Source organism: Panulirus ornatus, chromosome 19 (assembly GCF_036320965.1).
Source record: "Panulirus ornatus isolate Po-2019 chromosome 19, ASM3632096v1, whole genome shotgun sequence".
Classification (NCBI taxonomy): Eukaryota; Metazoa; Arthropoda; class Malacostraca; order Decapoda; family Palinuridae; genus Panulirus; species Panulirus ornatus.
This window is the reverse complement of record NC_092242.1, coordinates 11,568,499-11,593,863: the sequence shown is the minus strand read 5'-3', so window position 1 is coordinate 11,593,863 and position 25,365 is coordinate 11,568,499. Positions and strand designations below refer to the sequence as shown.

Sequence of the window (25,365 nt, the reverse complement as noted above, 5' to 3'; positions counted from 1 at the left end):
TTTTCCTCCACCCATTTTATTATCTTTATATTTATTTATTTGTTTATTTTGCTTTGTCGCTGTCTCCCGCGTTAGCAAGGTAGCGCAAGGAAACAGATGAAAGAATGGCCTAACCCACCCACATACACGTGTATACATACACATCCACACACGCAAATATACATACCTAGACATCTCAATGTACACATATATATACACACACAGACATATACATATATACACATGTACATAATTCATACTGTCTGCCTTTATTTATTCCCATCGCCACCCCGCCACACATGGAATAACAACTCCCTCCCCCCTCATGTGTGTGAGGTAGCGCTAGGAAAAGACAACAAAGGCCCCATTCGTTCACACTCAGTCTCTAGCTGTCATGTAATAAAGCACCGAAACCACAGCTCCCTTTCCACATCCAGGCCCCACAGAACTCCATGGTTTACCCCAGACGCTTCACATGCCCTGGTTCAATCCATTGACAGCACGTCGACCCCAGTACACCACATCATTCCAATTCACTCTATACCTTGCATGCCTTTCACCCTCCTGCATGTTCAGGCCCCGATCACTCAAAATCTTTTTCCCTCCATCTTTCCACCTCCAATTTGGTCTCCCACTTCTCCTCGTTCCCTCCACCTATGACACATATATCCTCTTGGTCAATCTTTCCTCACTCATTCTCTCCATGTGACCAAACCATTTCAAAACACCCTCTTCTGCTCTCTCAACCACACCCTTTTTATTTCCACACATCTCTCTTACCCTTACATTACTTACTCGATCAAGCCACCTCACACCACATATTGTCCTCAAACATCTCATTTCCAGCACATCCACCCTCCTCCACCCATATATATATATATATATACATTATATATATATATATATTTTTTTTTTTTTTTTTTTTTTTTTTTTTTATACTTTGTCGCTGTCTCCCGCGTTTGCGAGGTAGCGCAAGGAAACAGACGAAAGAAATGGCCCAACCCCCCCCATACACATGTACATACACACGTCCACACACACAAATATACATACCTACACAGCTTTCCATGGTTTACCCCGGACGCTTCACATGCCTTGATTCAATCCACTGACAGCACGTCAACCCCTGTATACCACATCGCTCCAATTCACTCTATTCCTTGCCCTCCTTTCACCCTCCTGCATGTTCAGGCCCCGATCACACAAAATCTTTTTCACTCCATCTTTCCACCTCCAATTTGGTCTCCCTCTTCTCCTCGTTCCCTCCACCTCCGACACATATATCCTCTTGGTCAATCTTTCCTCACTCATTCTCTCCATGTGCCCAAACCATTTTAAAACATCCTCTTCTGCTCTCTCAACCACGCTCTTTTTATTTCCACACATCTCTCTTACCCTTACGTTACTTACTCGATCAAACCACCTCACACCACACATTGTCCTCAAACATCTCATTTCCAGCACATCCATCCTCCTGCGCACAACTCTATCCATAGCCCACGCCTCGCAACCATACAACATTGTTGGAACTACTATTCCTTCAAACATACCCATTTTTGCTTTCCGGGATAATGTTCTCGACTTCCACACATTTTTCAAGGCTCCCAAAATTTTCGCCCCCTCCCCCACCCTATGATCCACTTCCGCTTCCATGGTTCCATCCGCTGACAGATCCACTCCCAGATATCTAAAACACTTCACTTCCTCCAGTTTTTCACCATTCAAACTCACCTCCCAATTGACTTGACCCTCAACCCTACTGTACCTAATAACCTTGCTCTTATTCATATATATATATATATATATCCCTGGGGATAGGGGAGAAAGAATACTTCCCACGTATTCCCTGTGTGATTTTCCAAAAGAAGGAACAGAGAACGAGGCCAGGTGAGGATATTCCCTCAGAGGCCCAGTCCTCTGTTCTTAACGCTACCTTGCTAACGCGGGAAATGGCGAATAGTATGAAAGAAAGAAAAAAGATATATATATATATATATATATATATATATATATATATATATATATATATATATATATATATATATGGTGTGGGAGGCAAGTTGTTAGAAGCAGTGAAAGGTTTTTATCGAGGATGTAAGGCATGTGTACGTGTAGGAAGAGAGGAAAGTGATTGGTTCTCAGTGAATGTAGGTTTGCGGCAGGGGTGTGTGATGTCTCCATGGTTGTTTAATTTGTTTATGGATGGGGTTGTTAGGGAGGTGAATGCAAGAGTCCTGGAAAGAGGGGCAAGTATGAAGTCTGTTGGGGATGAGAGAGCCTGGGAAGTGAGTCAGTTGTTGTTCGCTGATGATACAGCGCTGGTGGCTGATTCATGTGAGAAACTGCAGAAGCTGGTGACTGAGTTTGGTAAAGTGTGTGGAAGAAGAAAGTTAAGAGTAAATGTGAATAAGAGCAAGGTTATTAGGTACAGTAGGGTTGAGGGTCAAGTCAATTGGGAGGTAAGTTTGAATGGAGAAAAACTGGAGGAAGTGAATTGTTTTAGATATCTGGGAGTGGATCTGTCAGCGGATGGAACCATGGAAGCGGAAGTGGATCATAGGGTGGGGGAGGGGGCGAAAATTTTGGGAGCCTTGAAAAATGTGTGGAAGTCGAGAACATTATCTCGGAAAGCAAAAATGGGTATGTTTGAAGGAATAGTGGTTCCAACAATGTTGTATGGTTGCGAGGCGTGGGCTATGGATAGAGTTTGTGCGCAGGAGGATGGATGTGCTGGAAATGAGATGTTTGAGGACAATGTGTGGTGTGAGGTGGTTTGATCGAGTAAGTAACGTAAGGGTAAGAGAGATGTGTGGAAATAAAAAGAGCGTGGTTGAGAGAGCAGAAGAGGGTGTTTTGAAATGGTTTGGGCACATGGAGAGAATGAGTGAGGAAAGATTGACCAAGAGGATATATGTGTCGGAGGTGGAGGGAACGAGGAGAAGAGGGAGACCAAATTGGAGGTGGAAAGATGGAGTGAAAAAGATTTTGTGTGATCGGGGCCTGAACATGCAGGAGGGTGTAAGGAGGGCAAGGAATAGAGTGAATTGGAGCGATGTGGTATACAGGGGTTGACGTGCTGTCAGTGGAGTGAATCAAGGCATGTGAGGCGTCTGGGGTGGACCATGGAAAGCTGTGTAGGTATGTATACACGTGTGTGGACATGTGTATGTACATGTGTATGGGGGGGGGGTTGGGCCATTTCTTTCGTCTGTTTCCTTGCGCTACCTCGCAGACGCGGGAGACAGCGACAAAGTATAAAAAAAAAAAAAAAAAAAAAAAAAAAAAAAAAAAAAAAAAAAATATATATATGTATATATATATATATATATATATAGTGCATAGTGCCATTGTACAAAGGCAAAGGGGATAAGAGTGAGTGCTCAAATTACATAGGTATAAGTTTGTTGAGTATTCCTGGTAAATTATATGGGAGGGTATTGATTGAGAGGGTGAAGGCATGTACAGAGCATCAGATTGGGGAAGAGCAGTGTGGTTTCAGAAGTGGTAGAGGATGTGTGGATCAGGTGTTTGCTTTGAAGAATGTATGTAAGAAATACTTAGAAAAGCAAATGGATTTGTATGTAGCATTTATGGATCTGGAGAAGGCATATGATAGAGTTGATAGAGATGCTCTGTGGAAGGTATTAAGAATATATGGTGTGGGGGCAAGTTGTTAGAAGCAGTGAAAAGCTTTTATCGAGGATGTAAAGCATGTGTACGTGTAGGAAGAGAGGAAAGTGATTGGTTCTCAGTGAATGTAGGTTTGCGGCAGGGGTGTGTGATGTCTCCATGGTTGTTTAATTTGTTTATGGATGGGGTTGTTAGGGAGGTGAATGCAAGAGTTTTGGAAAGAGGGGCAAGAATGAAGTCTGTTGTGGATGAGAGAGCTTGGGAAGTGAGTCAGTTGTTGTTCGCTGATGATACAGCACTGGTGGCTGATTCATGTGAGAAACTGCAGAAGCTGATGACTGAGTTTGGTAAAGTGTGTGAAAGAAGAAAGTTAAGAGTAAATGTGAATAAGAGCAAGGTTATTAGGTACAGTAGGGTTGAGGGTCAAGTCCATTGGGAGGTAAGTTTGAATGGAGAAAAACTGGAGGAAGTAAAGTGTTTTAGATATCTGGGAGTGGATCTGGCAGCGGATGGAACCATGGAAGCGGAAGTGAATCATAGGGTGGGGGGAGTGGTCGAAAATTCTGGGAGCCTTGAAGAATGTGTGGAAGTCGAGAACATTATCTTGGCAAGCAAAAATGGGTATGTTTGAAGGAATAGTGGTTCCAACAATGTTGTATGGTTGCAAGGCGTGGGCTATGTATAGACTTGTGCGCAGGAGGGTGGATGTGCTGGAAATGAGATGTTTGAGGACAATGTGTGGTGTGAGGTGGTTTGATCGAGTAAGTAATGTAAGGGTAAGAGAGATGTGTGGAAATGAAAAGAGCGTGGTTGAGAGAGCAGTAGAGGGTGTTTTGAAATGGTTTGGGCACATGGAGAGAATGAGTGAGGAAAGATTGACCAAGAGGATATATGTGTCGGAGGTGGCGGGAATGAGGAGAAGAGGGAGACCAAATTGGAGGTGGAAAGATGGAGTGAAAAAGATTTTGTGTGATCGGGGCCTGAACATGCAGGAGGGTGAAAGGAGGGCAAGGAATAGAGTGAATTGGAGCGATGTGGTATACCGGGGTTGACGTGCTGTCAGTGGATTGAATCAAGGCATGTGAAGCGTCTGGGGTAAACCATGGAAAGCTGTGTAGGTATGTATATTTGCGTGTGTGGACGTATGTATATACATGTGTATGAGGGGGTTGGGCCATTTCTTTCGTCTGTTTCCTTGCGCTACCTCGCAAATGCGGGAGACAGCGACAAAGTATAAAAAAAAATATATATATATATATATATATATATATATATATATATACATATGAAAAATGTAAGAAATAATTTAGAAAACTGAAACTTCGAGCTTGAAATGAAATTAAAAAATGAATGTCACATAATGGTTCAACCTCTGGCTATGGAAAAGGGAAATGTATAATTTATTTACACAAGGCAAGGCAGCAGGTTTGGATGGTATTGCAGTGGAATTTATTAAAAAAGGGGGTGACTGTATTGTTGACTGGTTGGTAAGGTTATTTAATGTATGTATGACTCATGGTGAGGTGCCTGAGGATTGGCGGAATGCGTGCATAGTGCCATTGTACAAAGGCAAAGGGGATAAGAGAGAGTGCTCAAATTACAGAGGTATAAGTTTGTTGAGTATTCCTGGTAAATTATATGGGAGGATATTGATTGAGAGGGTGAAGGCATGTACAGAGCATCAGATTGGGGAAGAGCAGTGTGGTTTCAGAAGTGGTAGAGGATGTGTGGATCAGGTGTTTGCTTTGAAGAATGTATGTGAGAAATACTTAGAAAAGCAAATGGATTTGTATGTAGCATTTATGGATCTGGAGAAGGCATATGATAGAGTTGATAGAGATGCTCTGTGGAAGGTATTAAGAATATATGGTGTGGGAGGCAAGTTGTTAGAAGCAGTGAAAAGTTTTTATCGAGGATGTAAGGCATGTGTACGTGTAGGAAGAGAGGAAAGTGATTGGTTCTCAGTGAATGTAGGTTTGCGGCAGGGGTGTGTAATGTCTCCATGGTTGTTTAATTTGTTTATGGATGGGGTTGTTAGGGAGGTGAATGCAAGAGTTTTGGAAAGAGGGGCAAGTATGAAGTCTGTTGGGGATGAGAGAGCTTGGGAAGTGAGTCAGTTGTTGTTCGCTGATGATACAGCGCTGGTGGCTGATTCATGTGAGAAACTGCAGAAGCTGGTGACTGAGTTTGGTAAAGTGTGTGAAAGAAGAAAGTTAAGAGTAAATGTGAATAAGAGCAAGGTTATTAGGTACAGTAGGGTTGAGGGTCAAGTCAATTGGGAGGTAAGTTTGAATGGAGAAAAACTTGAGGAAGTGAAGTGTTTTAGATATCTGGGAGTGGATCTGGCAGCGGATGGAACCATGGAAGCGGATGTGGATCATAGGGTGGGGGAGGGGGCGAAAATTCTGGGAGCCTTGAAGAATGTGTGGAAGTCGAGAACATTATCTCGGAAAGCAAAAATGGGTATGTTTGAAGGAATAGTGGTTCCAACAATGTTGTATGGTTGCGAGGCGTGGGCTATGGATAGAGTTGTGCGCAGGAGGATGGATGTGCTGGAAATGAGATGTTTGAGGACAATGTGTGGTGTGAGGTGGTTTGATCGAGTAAGTAACGTAAGGGTAAGAGAGATGTGTGGAAATAAAAAGAGCGTGGTTGAGAGAGCGGAAGAGGGTGTTTTGAAATGGTTTGGGCACATGGAGAGAATGAGTGAGGAAAGATTGACCAAGAGAATATATGTGTCGGAGGTGGAGGGAACGAGGAGAAGAGGGAGACCAAATTGGAGGTGGAAAGATGGAGTGAAAAAGATTTTGTGTGATCGGGGCCTGAACATGCAGGAGGGTGAAAGGAGGGCAAGGAATAGAGTGAATTGGAGCGATGTGGTATACCGGGGTTGACGTGCTGTCAGTGGATTGAATCAAGGCATGTGAAGCGTCTGGGGTAAACCATGGAAAGCTGTGTAGGTATGTATATTTGCGTGTGTGGACGTATGTACATGTGTATGGGGGGGGGGTTTGGGCCATTTCTTTCGTCTGTTTCCTTGCGCTACCTTGCAAACGCGGGAGACAGCGACAAAGTATGAAAAAAAAAATATATATATATATATATATATATATATATATATATATATATATATATATATATATATATATATATATATATATATATATCTGGTGCCTGTTCCCTCTGGCCGCAGCAAGAGAGTTTCTAACTACCCCTTTCCTTACATGCTTCCCTAGCATGCACTTTCCATGCATTCTCCCTCTGTTTGTCTCCCTCCAGTATTCTTCCACCCTATTTGCCCATGATGTTTCACCTCTTTTACCGCTCCACAATTTATTCCCTTTGCATTCCTTGCCCTACCACCTGTCTCATAAACCCTTTCATTTCTTTCTTCATTCCATCTTGTCACACTACATGCTCTTCTCAAAAAGCTAATTTCAACAGCCTCATTCCACATCCACGTTTTGGCTGCATAGGTCAGGGTAGGGAGGACTATGCTGTCCCTTAATCCACTCTTCACTTGCATACTTACATCTCTACCCTTCATTATTCTAATAAGGGATCCAATGACTTTTCTACTTTGGACTACACTCTCCCTTATCTTTCCTTACATATCACCACACTTACCCAACACAGTTCCCAGATACTTAAATTCCCTCACTTCTTCCAGTCTTTTCCCCCCATATCCACAGCACATTAGTACACTGTCTTTTTTTACTCTATATGGTCTTATAAAATCAATGCTTTCACTCTGATTCCTTTCAAATACCAATACTTTACTTTCACTTGCATTTATCTATAATTGCCTCTTCTTACACACATCATAAAACACAACTTTCTGCAACTCCACTCTACAAAACAACCAATATCATCCGCAAACAGGCTTGCCTTTAGCCACCATAACTCACCTCTACACTCCATCTCTGCACCCCTTTATCCTAGTTTAGCTTTCATCTCTCTGATCACTCCATCCAGGTATACATTAAAAAGCCACAGCAACATCACACAGCCATGCCTCACACCTACACATATCCCAAAACTTTGGCTCAGCTCTCTATCCACTCTTACACACACATTGCTCCTTCATAAAAGGCTTTTGCACCAACACTCCCCCCCCGAATAACATACCCTTAATACATCCCACAAAGCATTCCACTCAACTCTGCCATATGCTTTCTCCAGATCCATAAATGCTTCATACTTTTCATTACTTTTCATTACTCACTTCTTACTTTTCATTAAATACTTTTCCACAATTATCTTTACTACAAAAATCTGATCCACGCATCCCCTAACTTTCCTAAAACCCTTTGCTCTACACTTATTTTGAATTCATTCACTTCCATCACTCTGTCAATTAATATTCTTGCATACACTTTTCCTGGTAAACTTAACATACTTACCCACACCTTTTCCTTTGAATAAAGGAACAATAATAGCTTTCACCCAATCCTCAGGCACAAACTTTTGTTTCCATGCTAAACTCTATCACACTTTCTCCTCCAAACTTCAGCATTTCAGCTGTAATCCCATCCACGCCAGATGCTATCCTACCTAAAGCCTCAATATTGCCCTTCTTACCTCCCTCTTTGCTATATATATATATATATATATATATATATATATATATATATATATATATATATATATATATATATATATATATTTTTTTTTTTTTTTTTTCAAACTATTCGCCATTTCCCGCATCAGCAACGTAGCGTTAAGAACAGAGGACTGGGCCTCTGAGGGAACATCCTCACCTGGCCCCCTTCTCTGTTCCTTTTTTTGGAAAATTAAAAAAAAAAAACAAGAGGGGAGGATTTCCAGCCCCCCGCTCCCTCCCCTTTTAGTCGCCTTCTACGACACGCAGGGAATACGTGGGAAGTATTCTTTCTCCCCTATCCCCAGGGATAAATATATATATATATATGTATATATATATATATATATATATATATATATATATATATATATATATATATATATATATATACATATATATATATATATACATATATATTTTTTTTTTTTATACTTTGTCACTGTCTCCCTGCGTTTGCGAGGTAGCGCAAGGAAACAGACGAAAGAAATGGCCCAACCCCCCCCATACACATGTATATACATACGTCCACACACGCAAATATACATACCTACACAGCTTTCCATGTTTTACCCCAGACGCTTCACATGCCTTGATTCAATCCACGGACAGCACGTCAACCCCGATATACCACATCGCTCCAATTCACTCAATTCCTTGCCCTCCTTTCACCCTCCTGCATGTTCAGGCCCCGATCACACAAAATCTTTTTCACTCCATCTTTCCACCTCCAATTTGGTCTCCCTCTTCTCCTTGCTCCCTCCACCTCCGACACATATATCCTCTTGGTCAATCTTTCCTCACTCATCCTCTCCATGTGCCCAAACCACTTCAAAACACCCTCTTCTGCTCTCTCAACCACGCTCTTTTTATTTCCACACATCTCTCTTACCCTTACGTTACTCACTCGATCAAACCACCTCACACCACACATTGTCCTCAAACATCTCATTTCCAGCACATCCATCCTCCTGCGCACAACTCTATCCATAGCCCACGCCTCGCAACCATACAACATTGTTGGAACCACTATTCCTCCAGTATATATATATATATATATATATATATATATATATATATATATATATATATATATTTTTTTTTTTTTTTTTTTTTTTTTTTTTTTATACTTTGTCGCTGTCTCCCGCGTTTGCGAGGTAGCGCAAGGAAACAGACGAAAGAAATGGCCCAACCCCCATACACACGTACATACACACGTCCACACACGCAAATATACATACCTACACAGCTTTCCATGGTTTACCCCAGACGCTTCACATGCCTTGATTCAATCCACTGACAGCACGTCAACCCCTGTATACCACATCGCTCCAATTCACTCTATTCCTTGCCCTCCTTTCACCCTCCTGCATGTTCAGGCCCCGATCACACAAAATCTTTTTCACTCCATCTTTCCACCTCCAATTTGGTCTCCCTCTTCTCCTCGTTCCCTCCACCTCCGACACATATATCCTCTTGGTCAATCTTTCCTCACTCATTCTCTCCATGTGCCCAAACCATTTCAAAACACCCTCTTCTGCTCTCTCAACCACGCTCTTTTTATTTCCACACATCTCTCTTACCCTTACGTTACTTACTCGATCAAACCACCTCACACCACACATTGTCCTCAAACATCTCATTTCCAGCACATCCATCCTCCTGCGCACAACTCTATCCATAGCCCACGCCTCGCAACCATACAACATTGTTGGAACCACTATTCCTTCAAACATACCCATTTTTGCTTTCCGAGATAATGTTCTCGACTTCCATATATATATATATATATATATATATATATATATATATATATATATATATATATATATATTATTATTATTATTTTTTTTTATTATTTTACTTTGTCGCTGTCTCCCGCGTTTGCGAGGCAGCGCAAGGAAACAGACGAAAGAAATGACCCAACCCACCCCCATACACAATGTATATACATACACGTCCACACACGCAAATATACATACCTATACATCTCAATGTACACATATATATACACACACAGACACATACATATATACCCATGCACACAATTCACACTGTCTGCCTTTATTCATTCCCATCACCACCTCGCCACACATGGAATACCATCTTCTTCCCCCCTCATGTGTGCGAGGTAGCACTAGGAAAAGACAACAAAGGCCCCATTCGTTCACACTCAGTCTCTAGCTGTCATGCAATAATGCCCGAAACCACAGCTCCCTTTCCACATCCAGGCCCCACACAACTTTCCATGGTTTACCCCAGACGCTTCACATGCCCTGATTCAATCCACTGACAGCACGTCAACCCCGGTATACCACATCGATCCAATTCACTCTATTCCTTGCCCGCCTTTCACCCTCCTGCATGTTCAGGCCCCGATCACACAAAATCTTTTTCACTCCATCTTTCCACCTCCAATTTGGTCTCCCACTTCTCCTCGTTCCCTCCACCTCCAACACATATATCCTCTTGGTCAATCTTTCCTCACTCATTCTCTCCATGTGCCCAAACCATTTCAAAACACCCTCTTCTGCTCTCTCAACCATGCTCTTTTTATTTCCACACATCTCTCTTACCCTTACATTACTTACTCGATCAAACCACCTCACACCACACATTGTCCTCAAACATCTCACTTCCAGCACATCCACCCTCCTGTGCACAACTCTATCCATAGCCCACGCCTCGCAACCATACAACATTGTTGGAACCACTATTTCTTCAAACATACCCATTTTTGCTTTCCGAGATAATGTTCTCGACTTCCACACATTCTTCAAGGCTCCCAGGATTTTCACCCCCTCCCCCACCCTATGATTCACTTCCGCTTCCATGGTTCCATCCGCTGCCAGATCCACTCCCAGATATCTAAAACACTTTACTTCCTCCAGTTTTTCTCCATTCAAACTTACCTCCCAATTGACTTGACTCTCAACCCTACTGTACCTAATAACCTTGCTCTTATTCACATTTACTCTTAACTTTCTTCTTTCACACACTTTACCAAACTCACTCACCAGCTTCTGCAGTTTCTCACATGAATCAGCCACCAGCGCTGTATCATTAGCGAACAACAACTGACTCACTTCCCAAGCTCTCTCATTCACAACAGACTTCATACTTGCCCCTCTTTCCAAAACTCTTGCATTCACCTCCCTAACAACCCCATCCATAAACAAATTAAACAACCATGGAGACATCACACACCCCTGCCGCAAACCTACATTCACTGAGAACCAATCACTTTCCTCTCTTCCTACACGTACACATGCCTTACATCCTCGATAAAAACTTTTCACTGCTTCTAACAACTTGCCTCCCACACCATATATTCTTAATACCTTCCACAGAGCATCTCTATCAACTCTATCATATGCCTTCTCCAGATCCATAAATGCTACATACAAATCCATTTGCTTTTCTAAGTATTTCTCACATACATTCTTCAAAGCAAACACCTGATCCACACATCCTCTACCACTTCTGAAACCACACTGCTCTTCCCCAATCTGATGCTCTGTACATGCCTTCACCCTCTCAATCAATACCCTCCCATATAATTTACCAGGAATACCCAACAAACTTATACCTCTGTAATTTGAGCACTCACTCTTATCCCCTTTGCCTTTGTACAATGGCACTATGCACGCATTCCGCCAATCCTCAGGCACCTCACCATGAGTCATACATACATTAAATAACCTTACCAACCAGTCAACAATACAGTCACCCCCTTTTTTAATAAATTCCACTGCAATACCATCCAAACCTGCTGCCTTGCCGGCTTTCATCTTCCGCAAAGCTTTTACTACCTCTTCTCTGTTTACCAAATCATTTTCCCTAACCCTCTCACTTTGCACACCACCTCGACCAAAACACCCTATATCTGCCACTCTATCATCAAACACATTCAACAAACCTTCAAAATACTCACTCCATCTCCTTCTCACATCACCACTACTTGTTATCACCTCCCCATTTGCGCCCTTCACTGAAGTTCCCATATATACCATATAGTCTTCTGACTATTTCTTTTTCATCTAAAATCCTATTATTTTATTTGCCCTTGATAGCCAATCTATCTATCTATCTATCTATCTCTGTGCCCCATTCCCTTTGGGAACTTTCCTAAGTGGATTGGCCACAACAAAAGTCTCCATAACTGTTGAACTCCTTGTGTCACCTGCAAAGTATTTTACTATACTTTCACCTTTTTGTTTATGTCCTGTGGCACTGCTGATAAAACCTTGTCTAACACAGTTCTGTTTGATACTACTTTAAATTTCCTTTGATCAACATTCTTAGCTTGTCTTTTGTGTTCTGTTTCACTACTTTATTAAGCTAAAATTTATGATTTATCTTGGCATATGCCATTTCAAAGTGAAGGAAGACTATATCCATGCCCTTTCCTTTATTTTTTCATATGTTTGCTTTTGTAGTGTTTGTTACTACCGTCTGTGTCTGCATATTATTTTCGAATTCAAATCCATGTTGGCTTTTGTGAACATAGTCTTGTTGGTTAGGTGTTTTAGTTTATATTTTTTCATCACTTTCAAATAGAGTATTGTATTCTTAGTGAAGGAGATGTCAAGCATATAGGTCTATGTTGCTCTGACAATATTTTAGATACTCCTTTGTTTATTGGTGGCACTTTGTCATTTTATAGACATAGCACATGTGGCAGATTTGAGCAGGAAATGGCAGAAATTGCTTCCTGAGTTTGGGAGACTGTGAAAGGAGAGATGTGAGTGTCAGTGTGAATTTAAGCAAGGTCATTAGGTTTACAGTGCAAAAGGATGGTTTAGTTGGGGTGTGAGCTGAACAGAGAAAACTTGGAGGAAGTGAAGTATTTTAGATATCTAGCAATGGATACCACAGTGAATGGAAGAATAAGAGCTAAAGTGTGTAATAGGATGGGTGAGTGGGCAAAGGCCCATGGCACGCTGAGGAATGTGTGGGAAAAAAGGCCACTATCAGGGAGAGCAAAGATGGGCATGTTTGATGGCACAGTAGTCCAAATGGTGATGTATGGATGCAAAGCTTGGGCTCTAGGTGAGAATGTAGACAAGAGGGTCAATGTGTTGGAAATGGATTGATGTAGGACAAGGAAAGTCAAATGAGGAAGAAAAGATAGTGTAAGAGAGATGTAAGGTAAATGAAAAGTATGGTTGAGAGTGCTCAAGAAGGTGTAATGAAATAGTTTAGACATTTAGAAAGAATGAGTGAGGAGAGGTTGGCAAAGAGGATATATGATTCAGAAATGTAGGGGAGAAGGGGGAGACTGAACTGTAGATGGATTGACTGAACAGAAAAGTTTTTGAGTACTTGGGGCTTGAACATGCAGGGGGATTGTAAGACATGCATGGGACAGAGTGAAATGAAGTGAGGTGATATGCAGTGGATGACATGCTTTAACTGGACTGAACCAGGGAATATGAAGCAGTCAGGGAAAACAACAGAATGGTTTATGGAGCCTAGTTGTGGATTTGGTTGAGGTGGTTTTGGTGCATTAAACACGACAGGTAGATAGAGGATGTGAGGAGATGAGGCCATTTATTCCTTTGTTCCTGGCACTACCTTCCCAATGCAGGAAACAGCAAATGTAAGTGTAAAGAAAAAGATTCTCAAAGGATTTTTTTTACATGGGGATGAACAAGGGAAGGAATGCTGTTGTTGAAAGATAGATAATAGTCTCCATCTCAAGTAAAATCAGAAAACTTTTAACAAGGACTGAGCACAAGAAGTTTCTAACTTGTTGGGCTCCCATCAACGAGGAATGTACTTTCTTCTCATAAATGAACTTTTACCCACTGCCATGGTTTATTTATGCTTTTGATTACCTGATTAATTTCTCTTGAGTTGTAGTGTTCCCAGAAATAATGAATTTTTACCTAGTCCATCTAACTGCATTCATTTATTCCTCTAGAATACCATTCATTCTGTTAGCACCTGCATGTGTGTTGCCTCTGTCTGAGTCCAGGAAAAACATGCATACTATGGATATTAAGATGACTTTTAGCAAAGTTATGTAAGTATTTATTCAATTTCATGTATTAAGGATCAATGTTGAATATAACAAGATGTACCCAAAATAACATTCAGTACATAAGCTTATTTATATAATGACAAGAATATGAAGCAAGCACTCTTTTCAAGCATCAGTGACATGTTGTGAACAATGGAGGCTGTAGCAAGTTCTCCACAGCAGATGTTTCTTTTTATATAACTTAGAAGTTTTCAAAGATTCCTTGTCTAATGAAGGAAGTTCAACTTATTAGCTGAATCAGTGACATGAATGCCTAAATATGGCATGAAAGCCAGCAAGGCAGCAGGTTTGGATGGTATTGCAGTGGAATTTATTAAAAAAGGGGGTGACTGTATTACTGACTGGTTGGTAGGGTTATTTAATGAATGTATGACTCATGGTGAGGTGCCTGAGGATTGGCGGAATGTGTGCATACTGCCAATGTACAAAGGCAAAGGGGATAAGAGTGAGTCCTCAAATTACAGAGGTATAAGTTTGTTGAGTATTCCTGGTAAATTATATGGGAGGGTATTGATTGAGAGGGTGAAGGCATGTACAGAGCATCAGATTGGGGAAGAGCAGTGTGGTTTCAGAAGTGGTAGAGGATGTGTGGATCAGGTGTTTGCTTTGAAGAATGTATGTGAGAAATACTTAGAAAAGCAAATGGATTTGTATGTAGCATTTATGGATCTGGAGAAGGCATATGATAGAGTTGATAGAGATGCTCTGTGGAAGGTATTAAGAATATATGGTGTGGGAGGAAAGTTGTTAGAAGCAGTGAAAAGTTTTTATCGAGGATGTAAGGCATGTGTACGTGTAGGAAAAGAGGAAAGTGATTGGTTCTCAGTGAATGTAGGTTTGCGGCAGGGGTGTGTGATGTCTCCATAGTTGTTTAATTTGTTTATGGATGGGGTTGTTAGGGAGGTGAATGCAAGAGTTTTGGAAAGAGGGGCAAGTATGAAGTCTGTTGGGGATGAGAGAGCTTGGGAAGTGAGTCAGTTGTTGTTCGCTGATGATACAGCGCTGGTGGCTGATTCATGTGAGAAACTGCAGAAGCTGGTGAGTGAGTTTGGTAAAGTGTGTGAAAGAAGAAAGTTAAGAGTAAATGTGAATAAGAGCAAGGTAATTAGGTACAGTAGGGTTGAGGGTCAAGTCAATTGGGAGGTAAGTTTGAATGGAGAAAAACTGGAGGAAGTAAAGTGTTTTAGATATCTGGGAGTGGATCTGGCAGTGGATGGAACCATGGAAGCGGAAGTGGATCATAGGGTGGGGGAGGGGGCGAAAATCCTGGGAGCCTTGAAGAATGTGTAGAAGTTGAGAACATTATCTCGGAAAGCAAAAATGGGTATGTTTGAAGGAATAGTGGTTCCAACAATGTTGTATGGTTGCGAGGCATGGGCTATGGATAGAGTTGTGCGCAGCAGGATAGATGTGCTGGAAATGAGATGTTTGAGGACAATGTGTGGTGTGAGGTGGTTGGATCGAGTAAGTAACGTAAGGGTAAGAGAGATGTGTGGAAATAAAAAGAGTGTGGTTGAGAGAGTAGAAGAGGGTGTTTTGAAATGGTTTGGGCACATGGAGAGAATGAGTGAGGAAAGATTGACCAAGAGGATATATGTGTCGGAGGTGGAGGGAACGAGGAGAAGTGGAAGACCAAATTGGAGGTGGAAAGATGGAGTGAAAAAGATTTTGTGTGATCGTGGCCTGAACATGCAGGAGGGTGAAAGGAGGGCAAGGAATAGAATAAATTAGATCGATGTGGTATACTGGGGTTGACGTGCTGTCAGTGGATTGAATCAGGGCATGTGAAGCGTCTGGGGTAAACCATGGAAAGCTGTGTGGGGCCTGGATGTGGAAAGGGAGCTGTGGTTTCAGGCATTATTGCATGACAGCTGGAGACTGAGTGTGAACGAATGGGGCCTTTGTTATCTTTTCCTAGCACTACCTCGCACACATGAGGGGGGAGGGGGATGGTATTCCATGTGTGGCGAGGTGGTGATGGGAATGAATAAAGGCAGACAGTGTGAATTGTGTGCATGGGTATATATGTATGTGTCTGTGTGTGTATATATATGTGTACATTGAAATGTATAGGTATGTATATTTGTGTGTGTGGACATATATGTATATACATGTGTATGGGGGTGGGTTGGGCCATTTCTTTCTTCAGTTTCCTTGCGCTACCTCGCAAATGCGGGAAACAGCGACAAAGCAAAATAATAATAATAATAATAAAATATATATATATATATATATATATATATATATATATATATATATATATATATATATATATATATATATATTTTTTTTTTTTTTTATTATACTTTGTTGCTGTCTCCCGCATTTACCTCAGACGCTTCACATGCCCTGATTCCATCCATTGACAGAATGTCGGCCCTGGTATACCACATCGTTCCAATTCACTATTCCTTGCATGCCTTTCACCCTCCTGTATGTTCAGGCCCTGATCGCTCAAAATCTTTTTCACTCCATCCTTCTACCTCCAATTTGGTCTCCCACTTCTCCTCGTTCCCTCCACCTCTGACACATATATCCTCTTTGTCAATCTTTCCTCACTCATTCTCTCCATGTGACTAAACCATTTCAATACACCCTCTTCTGCTCTCTCAACCGCACTCATTTTATTACCACAAATCTCTTACCCTTTCAGTACTTACTTAGTCAAGCCACCTCACACCAAATATTGTCCTCAAACATCTCATTTCCAACACATCCACCCTCCTCCACACAAACCCTATCTACAGACCATGCCTCACAACCATATAACATGGTTGGAACCACTATTCCTTCAAACATACCTATTTTTGCTCTCCGAGATAACATTCTCACTTTCCATACATTCTTCAACGATCCCAGAACCTTCGCCCCCTTCCCCACCATGTGACTCTCTTCCGCTTCCATGGTTCCATCTGCTGCCAAATCCACTCCCAGTTATCTAAAACACTTCACTTCCTCCAGTTTTTTCTATTCAAACTCACCTCCCAATTTACTTGTCCCTCAACCCTACTGAACCTAATAACCTTGCTCTTGTTCACATTTACTCTCAGCTTTCTTCTTTCACACACTTTACCAAACTCAGTCACCAGCTTCTGCAGTTTCTCACCCGAATCAACCACCAGTGCTGTATCATCAGTGAACAACAACTGACTCACTTCCCAAGCCCTCTCATCTACTACAGACTGCATACTTGCCCCTCTTTCCAAAACAACCCCATCCATAAACAAATTAAACAACCATGGAGACATCATGCATCCTTGCCGCAAACCGACATTTCACAGAGCATCTCTATCAACTCTATCATATGCCTTTTCCAGATCCATAAATGCTACATACAAATCCATCTGTTTTTCTAAGTATTTCTCACATACATTCCTCAAAGCAAACACCTGATCCACACATCCTTTTACCACTTATGAAACCACACTGCTCTTCCCCAATCTGATGCTCTGTACATGCCTTCACCCTCTCAATCAATACCCTTCCATATAATTTCCCAGGAATAGTCAACAAACTTATACCTCTGTAATATATATATACCCTAGCCTGAGCCATGTACCCATTTTATCAACCAACCCATAGGGGTCGATGAACAGGCTGGGTTGACTGTGGATCGAATGCCACAATCAGGATTCGAACCAATGCGCTCGATCCTGGGCTGCCTGTTAGGAATGGTAACCGCTATATATTTTTTCTTTTTCTTTATGTTTGCAAATTGAATAATGATAAGTTATCATCCCATGATAAGTCTAATGTCTGGAAATTTTTGTGTTACTTTCAATAATAGTGACTCTGCTTTCAACATAACAAGGTTCACTTATTCAAACGAATGAATTCCTGATACAAATATAATACCAAAAAACTTTCTAAAACCTGTAAACCAAAAATCCATGGTCCAGTAAATTCAAGAATGATTGTAGTGATAATTATTATTAAGTAGAAAGGATTAAATGACAAGCAGGTACTACCATAAAACAGCAGTACACTGTAAGAAACAATAACTTACATTAACACAGTGTAAAAATTATCTTGCCTAATCACATAAGGTCCAATGATTAACAATTATGGCAAATAATGAACAATGAGAGTTGAACTAGTTAAAAAACTCTGTGGTTTCAACATTAATCATGATATGTGAGAGTTGTATAGTGAAATGCATGAGTGATGCATGTGATGTTTATTTACCCATGCTGTTCTTTTGAAGGAGAGTTAATCTTGCATATATATATATATATATATATATATATATATATATATATATATATATATATATATATATATATATATATATATACATATATACATTCATCCGCCTTACATATACATTCACTCACCTATCTCTTTGCATCTCCTAGCTTTGAGAGGCAAGATTTGCTAAGGAAGATGAACCATAATTATTAAGGCAAAAAGACGAACTAGATAACTTTTATAATAGATAATCAATAAGCTAAGTAGTAGTGGTGCAACAAGTGCAACTTTCATCCCATATTAGTATCATACAGGATTGTGCAACAGGGACTGCTCTATCAATGTGACCCCTCCTCAGGCACTGGTGAAAGGCCAGGGCTGGTAAGGGGCTGAACCAGGGTCGATGACGGGTCAGGTAAGGGACTGAACAAAGACCAGAGGTACGTAGACGATTGATAGGGCAATGGACAACGCTCGTAAGGGACTAGGCCTGGTTTGATGAAGAAGCACGTCGGGATGAGTGAGGATTGGGCCTATATTGGTGAAGAGCTGGACCAGGTTTGGTGAGGGGCTGAGCTATGGTTGATGAAAGTTTGGAAGGAGGACTCATAAAAAGCAAATCCAAGGGTGGGTGATAAGCTGGATTGAAACTGGTGGGAGGCTGGACTGGTGTTGGTGATAGGTGGGCTAATTTTGGTTGGCGAGGGGACGAAAGGGAGTAATCATGGTTGATTAGATCCTTAGTCAAACTTATTGCGAGGATGGACTATGATTTGGGAGTGGCTGGGTCATGATTGCCTGGTCAGTAAGAAACTAGATATAGTTTAGTAAAAGACTGGACGTGGGGAGAAATTTGTCATCGTTGGTAAGCAGCAAACTCAGGGTTTGTTATAAATTGGGTAACGTTAGGTGAAAAGCTGGATCAGTGGCAAGATGGATCACGGTTTCGGAAGGGTTGGGTCAACTTTGGTTGGCGAGGAACTACTACGAGGTAAGCAAAGGGTCGTCAGAGTGTTTGGACCGGTTATGGTGGGGACTGGGCTAAGATTGTTGATAGGCTGGGCCAGACTCGACGAAGGGACTGGCCAGGGTCGGTAAGGGTTCAGGCCTGGTGACAAAATAAGTCAAGGCTGGTGAGGGTCTCGACCAAGGTCGGTGGTATGGTAGCGGTCTAGACAACGGTTAATGACGGAATGGGATAGTGTCCTTAGTATCTAGTGTGAAGTACGGGCGGGATATTTGACATATGTCAAGAAAACTTGTGTAGGATTCCCCTGTGAGAAGTAAGCTACCATAGAGATAAACTGCCCTTATGTGAAACAAAGGTGAAATGCTCATAGGGGAGAGGAAAGAATAGCACGTGGTGAGAGGTAAATGATTGCTGGAAGCGTGATTACCTGGGCTGTTTACCTGTTTTGTGCATTGAATCATTGGTGTGCTTAGGGCGAGTCGCCTAAGCTATCGTTAAATTTCCACTTTGTTTCACTTGTCTGTTATGAGGCTATGAAATAGCAATCATTGGGCTGATAAATAAGTGAAGCTGCTACGTAATTGCGTTATAAAGTTCAAAGAACTCTTGAAAGAGAAAAACAGACCTGCAAACAATATGCTATCCATGGTAGTGCAATGACTTACCAATAATCTTTATTTCAAAACATGCCAGAATATATAGTTCAGGATAGCTTCCTGTAGATTACAGACAAAATCCACCCCTCATTCTCTGTGATGTTTGATCTGATATATCCAACCCTAGCAATGCTCTACATTTTATATAATGTGTAAATAACACGTCGGCCAATGTGACCTCAATGAAACCAATGTTTCCTTTGACCTATTGAGACGACGATACGGTATGACCCTTGAGCACGACGATACGACCTTTGGGTATAATGGCAGTTTCTTAAACTGCTTGAGCATGACGGTTCGACCCTTGAACACGGCGGTACGAGCATGACAGTGCTACCCTTGGATATAATGGCCTGCTTTTCAACCTCACCTTTAAGGATCAGGTTAAAGGCCACGGCAGCACACCCAAGGGTTATGTCTTCGTGCCTAAGCGTTCAATCCTTTTCTGTCAGCCAGTCACTGGAAGCCCAGAAGCGCACAGTCACTCGCTCCCTTCCCTGCCCTTCATGGACTGGGGGAAATCAGCAAGGTTCTTCATCGAGAACGATGGTTCTTCTGTAGGAAGCAGGTCTGGGAACATCATCTGGACAACGCTGGCACACCACTGGCCCTCTGAGTAAACCTACTTGAATAGCTTCCTCGGAACGTTCTGAGTGACATATTTCGTCTACTTGGCTAAGGTGTAGCAACTGCCAGCTAAATCGCCCTTGCCAGGGTGAAGCCGCTGAGCAACAGCAACAGTGGTGGATGAGACTCTGCACCACCATTGTTCTGGTAGCAACTACGTGCCCTTGAGGTCAATGCCCTGTATTTTAGGCGTAAAATGTACAGGTTCTACAGTAGTAATTGTTGTATTTCAGAAATAGACCACACGAGCATCCTAGACTTCTGTGATCAAAATTACTGCTAAGACAGGTGTTTCGCTCTGTCATTTCGATGTCCAGTGCGAGTTCATAATACTAGAAATACACAGTATTTTGAAGGTAATCTGGATGATTACTTTTTCCTGTGTATCGTTTACTGATACGATAAATCTCTTCTGTATAACGTCTGGTAAGAGCCATAGGTGCTGTGAGAGGCAGTGGCAAGGTCAGACGTAGGTGTGTGACGAGCCGTGGTCACAGCTAGGAGGGTGGTGTGCAACCCACACCTCACTGGGCTGGAGACATACATATTCCTGATTGTTCTTAGCATCTGTGCAGACGTCCAGCCTCTTCTTGACTGTTGTCTTCATCTTTTGTCCAAGAAATCATGAAATCCAAATGAACTTTAGCTTTTCTGTCATTTATCACATCTTGTATTATCTTATATCTAGTCTGTTCCTTGACTGTTAACTGGCCAGGTAATATCGTTGCTGTAACTCTCCGAGGTTAAAAAAGAAAACCATGATAGCCTATGGATACATTGCCTTCTGTATCAAATATCAATTCTAGGATGATCGGTACAGAGTGCGACTTCTAGTTACAGTTACAGAATAACAGATAATACTTTCATTAACTGAGCTGGAGGAGCGGGGAATGTTATCGCGTACTTGTGCCACCACTCGATAAGTGGTGTGTACAAACGGGGATAAAGAGTACATAAGAGGAACAGGCAAGGACTGGGCCTCAGTGACTGAATTATAGAACAAGTTACAGAATAAGTGAACTGTTTACACAGACTGGACACGGAAACGATGATACAGTTGGAGGAATTTATCCTAGTTAATTAATCGTACGAGAGATAATTTATTACCCAACTGGTTCAGTAGTTTACCGGTCTTGTAAACAAGTCATTATAGTTTAATCTGGTAACAGCAGACACTCACATATCTCAGGGTGACACGGGGGTCATGTGGGAAGGCGATGGGATGGGAGAACGTGTGGGATAGGAAAGGTGCACTAAGAGTGAGATAAGACTTTCAGGAAACTATGCATCATACCTGAAACATTGAGGCACAAAAGGAAATCAGTTCCTGACATTGTTCCAAGGGTTATACAAGGTAGAACTTTTTAACCTTACATACGAGACAATGTTTGAAGATGGAGGATGACCTCTCCCTTCAAAGGATGGAGACACTCTCTCTCTTATAACTTTTTCTATTAAAGTTATTTGAAACACTTTCTATGATAAGGACAGAACGCAGTGCCGTACATGAAGTTTAAGGTGTCATACAGAGTTTGTGTATCTGCAGCATGATTATTATTGGTTATCTTTTGAAAACTTACAAACAGCATTATGGTACAACTTTTGAACAAGACAGTAGGACCCTTGAGCATGACTGTAAGGTGCCTGAACATTGCTATATGGCCCTTGAACATGACTGTATGGCCCTTGAACATCATAGTAAGACCCTTGAGCATGATGATACAACCCTTGAACATGACTGTAAGGCCCTTGAATATGATGTAAGGCCCTGGAACATGACCTTAAAACCTTTGAACATGACAGTAAGACTCTTGATACCACCCTTGAACATGACGGTACGACCCTTGGATATAAAGGTCAAGTCACAGGTCAGGTCATCATACCAAAAGGTCTTACCATCGTGATCAAAGGATTAAACTATAATTTGAAATGAGAGTGATTACCATACTTTTGATACCAGTCGAACTTCCTGAGCCCACAGTTAAGGACTGACTACTTACAATAACTCAGGGTGCACTGCAACAACCAGCAGCAGAGAAATATCTAAACAGGCCAGATACCAATGGAGTCCGTGGCGGGATAAGATCTGATACTATTTTAAGCATGTAAAGGATCATCTCAAGCGGCAGGGATCACGGCCACATATCCCTCGCTGGGAACATGAGCACCATGCTCCATCCAGCACCTGTCATGCACTTGTTATTTATCCAATCTTTTTCTTCTTCTTTTTTTTTCTTCACATTTCGTCACAAAAGACGACAACGGGGAGGAACTATCTTGAGCGTATCTAATCACCGGATCAGTCTCTCGCCGTGCTATTTATAACGCTTGAGATGTGCAAGCCTCTTGAATAATCTGTGCGTTCAAGGCAACACCATTTTCTCTCTGTAGGCGTCCCCTGGAGCCCTGTTTACACTGGGGAGGGTAGTAATACAGGGAGTTCTTCATCGCAGTTTCCTCTTCCTTCGCGTGAATTCTTTGTCGTTGGAGTGATCGCTAACGGGGAGAAGACAACCATCGTCAGCCGTGGGAGTGGGGAGAAGCACTGTGTTTAAGCATCGGCGGTGGGGAGGTGTGGGGGGAGGAGATATCTCACCCTCCCCCCCTTTCCTCCCCACCTCCTCCTCCCCTAGAGTGTTGTCAGGCTTAAAATAACTGTGTTTGACCTTGGCCAGCCGGACGACGGCCCTGGTGCCCGAGCGAGCGAGGGAGGCAAGGAAGACGACTGACCTACTTCCTTCTTGTCGTCTCCCTCACCTCCCACCACCCGCCACACCGCTCTGCCTCGCCCCCAGCCTACGAAGCCCTCTCCCTCCCTCCCTCCCTCTCGCCAGCCTGGGCTTGCCCTTGCTTCTCTGATGACCTAGTCTGACCTACTTTGATCCCTCGTCTGTGTTCGTTACTTGTATCCACAGCCTCAGCCTTGCTCTGTCTACCTTCAGTTGGTTTTAAGGAGGCCCCTAACGCATTCTTTTTCTCCTTTCTACACTCCCCCAGTCAGGATGTACGGACCTTGTCTAGGACCTTCGCCACTTATTATGAGCTCTGATGGATCTACTTCACGTACCAGGTATGGGTACTATCGATATACTTCAATCACCAGGTAAGGTATAACAGACATCTCCACTCACCAGGTATGATGTACATTCACTGATTCTGTGTGTATTTGAAACAGGACACAGTGGACAGACAGCGCAGTATATAGTTGTTGATACTGACAGTAATGGAAGAGAAGATTACTGAAGAAATAAAGATCAAATTAATTAATCAATTCACCATGCACGGCACAATAGACCTCTCCATATACCATGCACGACACAACAGACCTCTCCACTCACCATGCACGACACAACAGACCTCTTCACACACCATGCACGGTACAATAGACCTCTCCACACACCATGCACGACACAACAGACCTCTCCACACACCATGCACCGTACAACAGACCTCTCCACACACCATGCACGACACAACAGACCTCTCCACACACCATGCACGGTACAATAGACCTCTCCACACACCATGCACGACACAATAGACCTCTCCACATACCACGCACGACACAACAGACCTCTCCACTCACCATGCACGACACAACAGACCTCTCCACACACCATGCACCGTACAACAGACCTCTCCACACACTGCGTGCAGTGCGACAGTCCACACACCAGACACCACATGACTCAGTATGACATATACCCCCTCCACTCACCAGCCTGAGCACTATATAATAATCTCAGTGGTCTCAACTTGTGGATACTGTACTCGGAGTGACTACATAATGTAGTAGTTTCTCTCCTCACCGAGGCGGTACACATATCCTGAACCGGGCAACGTATACTTTCTCTTTTCCACCAGCTTAAATGCACATCCTGAACTTGCTTTCTCCTCTCGCTAACTGGGACACCCGTTCGGAGCCATGCAACACACTTTCTCCTCCCGCTGTTACCTTGGTACACCAGCCTGCCGTGGTCAGGACATGGCCCAATCATGGTCGCCATCCTCAGTGGTCTACAGACACACATGTATATGTTCTTCCATCCACCACCGTTCCTTCAGTCTATTTATCAACCTATACTCCGTGGGCGAAATATCACGTGGGCACTCGACAAGCTTGAGTCTATAAGGTTATACATATTAAAGATACAGGGTCGATATTAGGCTAGAGCTATCTCTGTCATCCACCAAGGCCAGCTTTCCCTGTCATCCACCGGGACTGACATTCCTTGTCATCCACCAGGGCCAGCTTTCTTTATCATCCACCAAGGCCAGATTTCCTTATCACCAATACCATGTCCAGCTATTCCTGTCATCCGGCAAGGACAGCTTTTCCCTTTCATCCACCAAGAACAGCTTTCTCTTTCATCCACTGAGGACAGCTTGCCATTTCATCCAATAGTGGCAGCTTTCCCTTTCATTCACCAGGAAAAGCTTTCCCTTTCATCCACTAATGCCAGCTATCTTGTCATCCATCAAGGACAGTTAACCCTTATATCCACCAGCAACAGCTTTCCCTTTCATCCGCCAAGGACAGCTTTCCTTTTCATCCAATAGGAACAGCTTTCACTTTCATCCACCAGGGAGAAGAGTTCCCTATCATCCACATAGGCAGCATACCCTTTCATCCACTACGAAGCACCGTTTCCTTTCATCCACCTGAGGA

General features: G+C 42.4%; 1 protein-coding gene across 1 annotated transcript in view; it reads right to left on the bottom strand.

Moving 5' to 3' along the window:
• The window catches only part of LOC139755394 (protein rolling stone-like), a 414,311-nt gene that overhangs the window by 136,788 nt on the left and 252,158 nt on the right, over positions 1–25,365 (bottom strand). The gene's annotated exons all lie outside the window — the stretch shown is intronic.